Source organism: Cryptomeria japonica, chromosome 11 (genome assembly GCF_030272615.1).
Source record: "Cryptomeria japonica chromosome 11, Sugi_1.0, whole genome shotgun sequence".
In the NCBI taxonomy this organism is placed as follows: domain Eukaryota; kingdom Viridiplantae; phylum Streptophyta; class Pinopsida; order Cupressales; family Cupressaceae; genus Cryptomeria; species Cryptomeria japonica.
The window spans coordinates 722,015,616-722,027,616 of NC_081415.1; positions in this window are offsets into that span (position 1 = coordinate 722,015,616).

Here is a 12,001-nt window from a genome sequence, read left to right on the forward strand (position 1 = left end):
ATAGACTCCCAATCGAATTGCACAAAGGGATAATTAATAACTTTGAGTGATAAATAGGTGCAAATCAGGTTTATAAACCCGATTTGAACTTGCCAAGGTGTAATTTGGGTTTACAAACCTAATTTTCACTTTAATGCAAAATGGCAAAAAAGGTATAAAGAGGTGTAAATCATGTTTATAAACCCAATTTGCACCTATAATTCATACTTGGTGTAAGTCAGGTTTATAAACCCGATTTAAACCTAAAATTCACACTTAGTGAAAAGAAGGGAAAAACAAGTAACAATCACGTTTGTGACGACGAAAATGTCTTCAAAAGCGTGCAAAGAGTCGAAAAGCCACAAACAGGGCAAACATTTGTGGGGGTTGCCTCAATTTTATCCAATGTTAAAATTGAGGATAACAAGGGTATCCTTGCCCTTCTTCGATTCGTCGACACAACGCACATGGAATCCAAAGGGAGAAATAGAAGTTTTATTAGCTACTAATAGATATTTTATGACGATTCTCACTTGCATTTCAGACAAGAACAAGGGTTTTGAAGGGAACCCTATTTCTACAATCAAGTTGGCCTTTTCATTAAGGCATGGCATGTTGGATTCAATCCTACATAAGAGCTTATGTCACAGGTTCCTATATGGGTGAGACTTCCATGGTTCCCTTTGGAATTTGGGAAAGACGACATCTTCAATCTAGTTGCAACGTAACTTGGTAAACTAGTGGGACCTTCACAACAAACTATGGAGAGACAAGTAATCACTTATGCTCGTGTCTATGTTGAAATTGATTTGAATAAACCTTTACTCGATTATGTGGAAATCTAGATGGGATCAAGTTCGTGGATTCAACAACTTGATTATGAAATGTTGCCTTTTTGCTACCGCATTTGTCATGAATATGGGCATTTGCAGCAAATGTGTCCCAAATTTAAACCTAAAAGGCCTTCTAAATTTGGGCAGAATAGCACATCCACCAACCAAGATAAAGGGAAGGCCCCCATGATGGAAGATAAAAGGGCTTCATCCCAATCAAAACTCGTAATAAGGGTCGAGGTAAAAAGAAGATTTTTAATGAAAGGCAGAATGATGAAGTTTTTAATAAGTTTGATGCTCTGGATGATCTGGATCAGTTTGACGGAGCTATTGCTAATTTGTCTACTGGCCAAGATCTGGTGGGATCAGGAGAATCAGTTGAGGAAGAGAATAATTATATTCAAGTGGAAACACAAGAAGAAGGGACGGGTATGCAAATGGACACAAAGCTCCCCTCAAGGAACTTAGGAGAATTGGGAACAAGTGGAGGTTCAACTTTGATTGATAACCCTGGTCACACTTGTCCTATGATAAGTGTGGGAAAGGATTTACAAGAAGGTAGTAAAAGTAAAGGGACCCCACCTAGCCTTGGAATTCACCAAAAGGTCTAAAAAAGGGTGCTATAAAGAAACCTCCTAAGGTGGGTAGGAAGAAGGATCAAGAAAAGGTAAAGCCAGATGGAGAGACATTAGTGGAGTCCAGAACTGTGAAGACCATTGACTCACACTTCTCTTCATCTCAAAAATGATTGTTCTCTCGTGGAATGTAAGGGGGTTGAATATCATCCCTAGATAAAAATTTTTTTGAGAGTTGGTTGTTTTTAATTCTCCTAATATTGTTTTTATTCAAGAAACTAAGTTATCTATTGATAATATGTTTAACAAGGCAGGAAAAATCTAAGCCCAAAGTCATTGTCAATGCATTGGGGCTCAAGGCAGCTCAAGTGGCATGGCGTGCATGTGGGACCCGTGAAATATTGTACCAATTTGGTGGATTTATAGTAGATCCTCTATCTCAATGCTTGTTGCAAGTTAGTGAGAGTAGTGAGAATATTCTTTTCACTGATGTTTATGCTCCAACTGATTTTGTGGGAAAAACTTTACTTCGATATGTTTGTTCTCTTGCACCTCTATTTCCTTAGACTGTAGTAGGCGATTTTAATGCAATCTCTAGCCTGAATGAGAAGAGGGGAGGCAATTTAAGGTCGGATCCTTCTGTGAATCTTTTGAGAAACAATATTGAGTTTTTTATGGTTGTGGATGTTAAACCATCCAGTGGGTTGTTTACTTGGAACAACAGGAGATGTGGAGGAGAGGCGATAACTGAGAGACTAGACATATTTCTCATTTCTTGTCATTGGTTGAGGGATAATTGGGCTACTACCTTAGAAATATTACATTGGAAAGTATGTGATCATTGACCAGACAAACTTTTGGTTTTTACTTTTGGTTTCAAATAATTCTTTGTTTAAGTTTCAGCTAATGTGGCTCCATGACCCTTTCTTACAATACCTTATGGTGGAGTGGTGGGTTGAGAGGAAGTCTGCCTTTGGTACTGCAATGTATTCAATTGTTAAGCAACTACAATACGTTAAGTATAGGCTCAAGAGATGGAACAAGAACTGCTTTGGTAATATCTTCTCGACAAAAAAGGATGCTCAAGACAAGGTTGAATCTATCACCCACAAAATTAGGGACCCAGGTTTATCAAAGGATCTCTACAAAGAGGAGTTTGCAGCAGTTGAAGAATTAGAGGAGTGGGTACTCTGTGAAGAGATCTACTGAAAACAAGTGTCATGGGTTGAGTGGCTCCAAGAAGGTGATAGGAACACAAAGTTTCTTCATAATATAGTGCGAGATAGGAGACATGGGAATTCTACTACTTCTCTCATTTGTTTTGAGGGAGTTCTTCTATCTTCCTACAAAGAAATTGATCAGGAAGCCATGAGGCTTTTTACATATTTGTTTAATGAAGATACTGACTCTAATAGGGAGGACAAAAGGCTTGTGTCGGACAATATTCCTACTATAGCTAGTAAAGATATTAACGAGGACTTGCTTAAACCTATTTCTCTATCTGAGGTTGAAAAGGTGGTGTTTAGCATGAAGAGGGGTAAAGATCCTAACCCATATGAGTTTCCTATGGAATTTTACCAAGAATTTTGGGAAATTGTTAACCTTAATCTCTAGGAAGTTTTGCAAGAATCTTACAGGAACAAGCAAATACCAAGGGCTATGCATGCCATTTTTTCTTTCCCTCATTCCAAAAAAGGAGGAAGCGAATTCTCTTCACTTTGTGTAATGTGATCTACAAAATAATCACGAAGTTGATTGCGAAAAGACTCAAACCATGGCTAAATAAATTGATTTTTGAAGAGTAGGGTGGGTTTGTTGTTGGAAGACAAATTTTAGATGGGATTATCATAGCTTCAAAAGCTATACATTTTATGGTTGTTTCTAAGGAGAATGCTATGTTCATTAAGTTGGATATGGCTAAAGCATGTGATAGAGTAAAATGGATTTTCCTTCACAAAATGTTAGCGGCCTTTGCTTTCAAAATTGATTGGATCGACTAGGTGATGAGTTATATCACTTCCTCTTCCTTTGCAGTTCTCATCAATGGTGAACTCACAAATTTATTTGGTGCCTCCAGAGGCCTTCGTCAAGGTGATCTCCTTTCCTTGTATATGTTTCTTTTAATGACAAAGGGTTTGGGGAGATTCGTCAAATCTTGTGTTGGGCAAGGGTTTATTCGGGGATGGAAATGGGGTCATGGCATTCCTCATTGTTGTCATCTTCAATTTATGGATGATATTACATTGATGGGTACTGCTAGAATTAATGAGGCGACCAAATTTAGAAGATCTTTGGATATCTATTTGAAAGCTTCAGGGAAAAAGACCAATGAGGAGAAATATTTAATTATATTTTTTAATACCCCTACTCTCATTCAAGCTAGGATCGCTAAGATTCTGAGGTTCCAAATTAGAGCTCTTCTAGTGGTTTATCTCGAAATTTCTTTCTCAGATTGTTGCATACCTGGGGGATTTTGGCAGGATATATTGGCTAAGTTCTGGCGCAAGGTTAGTCATTGGACTAACTGTTGGCTTTCAACTGCTGGAAGAGTGACACTTCTAAAGGCAATGGTTCGAGCTCTTCCTATTTATAGGTGTTTTGTTCATACAACTCTTGTTAGCTTTATTAACGAATTAGATGCACTCTCTAGACAATTATCATGGACAGGTAACTTGCTCTCCTCAAAATAGAGTCTGGTCGAGTGGGATTCTGTTTGTAGACCTTTACAATATGGTGGGTTGGGCTTAAGTCTTTCAAGTATGAATGGTCATATGAATGGTCAAGCTCTTGCTGCTAATCTCTTTTGGAGATGATATAACAATCAAGATAAGGTTTGGGCTAAAATTCTCAATGTTAAGTACCTTGGGGGAGTGGATGGAAAGGATGTTCCATGGTACAATCTGATAGGAAATGGTTCTATCAAGAAGGGAGCTCAATTAGTTAAGCAAGGGTTTTTCTAGATTTGTAACAAAGGTGTTGAACCTCTGTTTTGGAAGGATTCTTAGGATGGATTCCCTCATATTGTTCTCAATATCTACATATACAACCTCTTTGTGATAGTTTTGTTGATGTTGGGTGGAAAAAAGTTGAGGATTTTGAGGTTACTATTAACTTGGGGCAAGGTGAATTGGTCAGATGGAAAGAGCCACATGAATGGCCTCCTAGAGGATCAGATGAGGATAGGGAGGCTCTAGCTAGGATATTGGCTATAAGACTTTGTAACTCCTTGAAAGGGGAAGATATTCTTGCTTGGGGCCCCAACCCAAAAGCTAAATATTCTGTGGCTTTAGGATATTTGGAGCTGGATATATCGGCTAACCGTTGGGAAGATGAATATTTAGTGGTGGAAGCAAGTTTGGAATAGACTGTCTTCGCCTAAGTGCAAATTTTTTATGTGGTTAGTTGTGCGGAACAGATGTCTCTCCTAGGAGAATCTACAAAAGAGGGGGTTTCATTGGCCTTCAGTTTGTGTTCTTTATCATAATAGTGAGGAGAGCACCTCCCATCTTTTCTTTCAATGTTGTTTTGCTAGGAAGATCTGACATCTCTTGTGGGAGGCTTGGAGGCATGCTTGTATTCATGTCACCTCTTTGGTGAATTTATGGAATGGTCTTGGTAGGCCCCCAGCTAAGACTCCCTTTCTTCATGTGGCTTGGGATATTAGACCATGCTTTATTAATTGGCAATTATGGTTAGAGAAAAATCACAAGATTTTTCAAGATAAGAATTTGCTAGTGCAACATGTTTGGTTGTGAGTTATTCATATGGTCCAAGAAACTCTACTGGCTAAGTATGATCTTACTGTGGATGTGGATCCTGGTGACTTGTATATTGTTCAAAACATGGATATTCTTAGGAAAAGTCTTAGAGTTTTGTCTTGGTATAGATATGTTAGGAGTCGCCATGGTAAAAATAAGGCTCAACGGGTGGGTAAGTGGTCCCCTTCACATCTTGGAGGTCTTAAGATCAACACTGATGGGTCTTCTAGAGGAAATCCTGGGCAGGTCGAAATTGGCGAGGTTGGTAGAGATAGTGGGGGAAATGTAATTTTCCTCTCTTAAGTGTATAAGGGTCGATAGACTAATAACCTTGTGGAGGCCCTTGCTATTCTTTTGGCTCTAGAATGAGGGTGTGCTCTTAGATGGAGAAGGATTATTTGTGAGTCTGATTCTCAAGTTGTCATGGACATGCTGAATAAGTAGATGTTCAAAGACATGGAGTGACATTTGGCCTTAGTGAGTAGACAAATTCTCAGTTTGAGGGAGTCTTTTGATTATGTATCTTTTTTCTATACTCCTCAAGAGTGGAATATGACAGCTAATTATTTAACTAAGCGGGCTTTAGATCACCTACATAGATGGGACATTAGAGAGTGGGGTCAAATGCCCCCAAAGTGTGCCAAATAGTTTAAGGAGATTATTAAGAAAGATTTGATGAATTAGTTGGGGTCTTACTTTGGTTTCCTCGGTGTTGCTGGTCTTTTTTGTTTTGCTTGTCTGGGCCTTTTGGCCTTTTGCCTTGCACCGTCTTTCTTGACCCAATAATTTTTTTACCCCTTTTTCCAAAAAAGAAAAAGAGAAATTGAATTTGAATTTGGTTAAACAATAAAAAGCTTGTAATTAAAGCAAACAATCGAGATTAATTATTTAATTAATCTTAAAAGGGAAAAGGGTTGATTGATCAAATTATTAAGAAGGAAATTGATTAATTAATTTATGATGAAAAATAATATTATTAATTCAGAAGAATAAAATTAGATTAATTAAAATTATTAAAATTATTTAATTAATATAGAAGAACAATTAGTGATATCAACGTGATGTAGAAGTGGGACAAAGTGTTTATAGTAGCACATAAACTTGAGAAAATGTGAGATTTTAAATATACTTCTGGATACAATTAGTAAGTTGTCACAACCACAACACTAAAACTTGGAAAGGTGTTGTAACTTATATAAACTCCTTGATACCATTGGCATCCAGTCACAGTTGCAACACTTGAACTTGGGAGGATGTTGCAGGTTAAATAGATTCCCTGATACTACTGGCAACTTGTCACAGTCGAGACACTTAAACTCGGAGGCACGTTGGGGGTTAAAAATACTCCTAGATACCATTGGTAACCTATCACAACTATAACACTTAAACTTGGAATGGTGTCACACTTTAAATAAACTTCTTCATATAATTGTCAACCTGTTAGTTGTAGCACACAACCTAGCACAAGCACAACACTTGAGTGGTAAGATGGAATCTCCCTAATAGAGCTTCAAGTATTGCATTAGCACATGTCTAATAAGACATCGGGGTCCGATGTCTTTTCCTAGTGGGGAAGGATGTCGCATTCCATCTTTTACTTGTCTCAATAATGTGATAAATTGGAATATTATTAATTACTTATCTCTTGATTATTGGATTATGACATAATATGTTAGAAATGATATTATATTTGTTTGTGCAAATGAAAAGATGAATAAATTATGATATTATCATTATCTCATTATGCTTCAATTGTGATTTTTAGATTGATCTGTTAACATGCGATTGAGTGTAGGTGAGAGTCGAAGATGGGGACATGGTTGAGGAGAAGAGATCTAGCCAGTTGGTAAAGAATGATTAAGATGAAAACTCGTATACACACACCATGCAGATTCATGTATAACTTGCATTTGAATGACATGATGGATGTTTTCTAGATGATTTGATAATGCAAATATATAATCATCAATCTGCATTATTTCAATTAATTTGAAAATGAAAATAAATGTGTATACATATTTGTATCCATGTATTCACACCTGCATGCTTTTGTTTGAAATCAAGAACATGATGACTTTCTTTGGAAGTGAAATTTGCTTTCCATGATTACATTAATAAGTTTATGTTTCATATTTGTACATACTCGAAGAAAAATAGATATTTTTTTATCAAGTGTATGATGTCTTATATATATTAATGATAATAGAGAGGTACATCATGGTAGCTTTGTTAAAAATGACAGCAAAGTGTATCAGGCGTAATCAGCCAAACTGAGGGAAAAAGAAACAAAGTCACATTATAGAGGTCCTCAATTAAGATAGTAGAAACATGGAATTATAAAGACATATATAAACATAGGACATAAACTTAGGATCAAAATGTACAACAATCAATTCTCAATACATGGTACTGCCAGCATCCTCATCAAGCTAAGTTGTCCAACCATTTTGCCCTTCTATCCATATCTACTTCTTTCTTCCATAGCCTGGGAGAGGAATAGCTTTTGGAATTTCTTCAGCCACTGGTACTAGATCACCCAGTGTTGCTACTACCAATGCAATCTTTGTGAAGGCTCTATCCTGCATCTTCCTCTTATCCTCCAATTTTGCAATGAAATTGGAGAGACTTATTTCAAATGGGGTCCTTTCCTCAGTGGCCCTCTTCCATGTATAGGCGTGAGATATTTCCCAAGAGAACGTTCTTGTAGATTCATCCCCAATCAGCTTCTCAAACTTTCTCTTTGACACCTTCATGACAACGGTGACCTGCCAAGAGACATTAAATGTTATGAGTCTCTTGAGAGACTCAGTAAGCAATCATTCGATGCCATTAAAAACATCATTATTTCTAAATTTCAAAATTAACCACAAAAATTCAAAAGAGAGTAAAGACCAAAAGATATTAACATTTTTTGAGAGGGCTGACACATAGCCTACCACATTCTCCCAATTTAAGATATTACAATTGATAGAAATGCCAAACAACTTCTAAACTTCTTTAGCAGAGAGACAACAAAAAAAGATATACTTCACAGTTTTTGGAACTATACAACATGTATAGAGAGTAAGGTCATCATCAGTTTGTGCAGCAAGAGACACCTTTTTTTTTGCTCCACCGGTATATTCCAAATATGTTCAAGCAGTTTACTCCATGTAGACCCATCATGGTTCACACTCCAATACCTATTAACATGTTCAAAAACTTCATCATTATCAATTAGTTGTGCATATATATCCTTAGCTTTAACCTTGGTAAGAAATGAACCATTGGGCCATTTAAACCGTGTACACCTCTCCTTATTGCTATCACAGCCCCTAGGGAGAAAAAATAGAACATGCCTCTCTCAACATAGTTTAAGTTCTTCATTGAGACCAAGGAACATCACACTTATCACAAAGATCATGCCAAGATATTAAGTGTCCATCCCTCACACTGTCACTAAGGCACCTAACCCCTTTAGCAACCCAGCTTTTGGTCGAACATTCATGAATGAGTGCAAGGCGTTTATCATTATAATGCAAATTCTACCAAATAGAACATCACCACATATCATAATGTCCTCATTGATAATGCTATTGTTAGAGATTAGATGCCTCATTCCTTCCCAAGCCTTCCAAATTGCTTTGAAGCCATTGAGCCAATAGATTTAATAGTAAAGTGCCCGACAATTAAGTCATTTAGAGGAAGATATTTCCAAGTTGTACCATGTTTAGGAATAGCGTGGGTTATATTATGTCTAACAAGTATTTTCCATGATTTCATACCTTCCAAGGCCTTGAAGATCCATTTAGCAACCAAGGACATGCCCCAAAGTCTTATATCCTTCAAGCCAAGCCCCGCTTTGGATTTGCTCATCATACACCACCTCCACCTTACATCATGCACCTTCTTCTTACCCTTACCATATGACCAAAGAAATTCCCTAACCTGCTTCTGGATATGGTTCCACTGGTAATTGTTGAAAAGCCATGTCGAGGCATAATAAATATTATAAAAGGATAAAATCTTTTAACAGACTTGAACTCTTCCTGCCAGAGTAAGGTAATGTTTATTATATTTTCTAAGCTTATTGTCAATTCTTTTTTGACCCACAAGCACATTTCCTTGAGGTTTGAGTTGATAGCAAAAGGAACGCCCAAATATTTAACCCGATGCTTCGACTGCCCCACAATAGTTACTAGTTATGGTATGGGTATGGGTATGGTAGTATGCCAATTTTTTTCCTTGGGTGGTATGGGTTCAATTATAAAATATATATGTTCAAAATATTTAACTTGATGCTTCGACCGCCCCACAATAGTTACTTGATGCTTTATGCCTTAGGGGGAACTTTTTATGCAAATTCTAAGAACCCCCTCTTCAGTGATCTACAATACGAAAGGTTGCAAAATGGTTAAATTATACATGCAGATGTTATCTGAAAGTTTCACTGAAGATTTGATGCTTCGGTAAGCGACTCTATGAAAATCAAGGTAACCGGTTGCAACATTTATTACAATGGAAAATTAGGTTTTGGAAGGTTAAAAGGGCATTTCAAAGGTTTATTCATCACAATGCGAACAAGAGAATAGTGTAGAGCAGAAGAGCAAAGTGATTAGGTGATCTTAACAATGATTTCAGCGATCCTAAAGAGAATTCCAATGCTCAGTTGCGAATTAAGTTATTTAGCTGTTTCAGGCTATTAGTTTCCGTAAACCCTAAGTTCGAAATGGCTTCAGTTTCTAGAATTGCTACCCCGTTGGTTGTGGAGATTAAGGATAGAGCTCGACCTAATTTTAAGAAACATCCTTTCAAATCTGTCGAGGATGATCTCGAAGGAGCGTTTTCCTCTGTACCCTATGATGTTCTTCACAATGAGGACATTAGGGCATATATCCACTGTGATCTTGATGAAATCAGGAGTGCATACATGTTGAACCTGTATAAAAAAATATCTAGCAGATAGCTTGGGGAAATCTCAAGCCAGAATATCAACATTTGCAGATGAAGGGTTTTTATTAGTTCGAACATTTATCATCTTTTGATGCGAAATAATGGATCCAGTTCATACTCAGAAGAATACATGATGAATTTATGTGGTTGGATAAGCCTCACAAGATTACTCAGCAAGCAATCCAACCCGTGACTTGTTTGAGCGCATCTAGTGAAGTTCCCACACCAAGTAAAATATCAAACAACACTGTAATTGTCACCATTGGTTCCTTGTTTGACAACAAAGTGATGACAATAAATGACATTCTAGAGCATGACGTCAAGTTTGCATCAATGGTGGTCGGATACAAAGTTTACTAGTCTAGCAGGCAAAACTTTGTCTCTAGTACAACCATATACTCTTCATATAAGATGTTGAAGGAAGATAAGAGGTATGACTTATGTACGGTTCTCTTGAATGAGCTGCCAAGTAATTTGAAGAAAACTAAACAAGACAAGAAGCACACCTTTAAATTTGGCACCCTTATCATTTGTTTCGCTTTCTACTTCATGAATGAAATCCTCGGTGTTCAAGGAAAGGTCCAATGGGCCTATGACAGACTGGTTGCTAGGAAAATCTAGGAAGGGATTATGGGAATTGGTGATGCCACAATGAGGATATCTACTTTATGGGGTTATTTCAAAACTTTTCAAGCCACAATGAAGAACAAAGAAAGAATTCCAAAAGAAATAATGGAGAAGTACGAGGAAACAATTTGCTTCGTGGTTGATAAGGACTAATGCTTGATGGAAGCAGTTGAGCCTAGGACTGTGTGGATTCTTCCTATGGGTTATGAAGTTGATGCTGCTACTCTAGATGTCTATGCTCAACACTTGTTGAGTCAGTCGATAGATGAAAAGGAAGGAAGTTTTGGCAAATTCAAGGAGAAGGACATTGAGTTGCACAAACAATTCATTGCACCTGCTAGGAAGAGAAAAGTGACCAAGATGCCTGAGGAAGTAGTTGTACAGATGGGATTCACCTAAGAGGAGGTGAAATAGGCCAAAGAAAAACATGCACATATGCAAGCTAAAGAGGAAACCAAGAATCCTAAGGCCGACCCGGTTCCCTCCAAAGCTCAACCAAAAGAAACCAAGTCTACCCTTGTTCCGGTTAAACCATCTTCAGGGCAAAGCCCGTCTGGTGAGGGAGTGTTGAAGAAAATGGAGAAACCTAAGCGGACTTATGTTATTGTGTCTTTGGTGGCCTCTGAGGGAGGAAGCAGACAAGGCTAAGAAGAAAGGTGAATTTGTAAGGGTGGTGAGGAAATCGCAGTTTGGTGGAGCCCAGCAAAGAAAGAAAGCCAAATCTGAACCTACCCCTACCGGAAAACCCAAGAGAGGAAGACAAGTTAAAATTCAAATTGACAAAAATCTTGAATCTGGTGATCTGCAAGGTAAATACACAATTTCTCCTCCATTGTCAACAGACCAATTGATTGATGAGATAATTGTTGATGGGAACTTGAAGAATCTTAAAGCTTTTTATGAAAATTTAGATCAGGCAGATCAGAGAAAGGTTGAAGAAGTTGTTGTTTTATACTTGCATAACTTTAGCAAAAATTTAATTGAATCAGGGCGTAGTATCCCTAAGGATCCGTACAACATTTTTAATGCAAGGAGGCTAACAACTAGTAATAATAATAGAGGAATGAAGGAAAGAGAATTGATAAATGTTTGCACCTGTGTATCCCATGATGTGGCCAAAAGGCTAATCGAGGAAGCTAACAAGAAAGAACTTAGAAGAAAAAATAGGGTGAACAGGTTGATGATTGGGAAAGTGGAAGAGGTGAGAAAGGAAACTGAAGATATCTGGAGAAGAATCATACAAAATGATCCTTTGTATAAAGATGCATTTATGTCCACTCAGCCTGAAGTAAAAGAA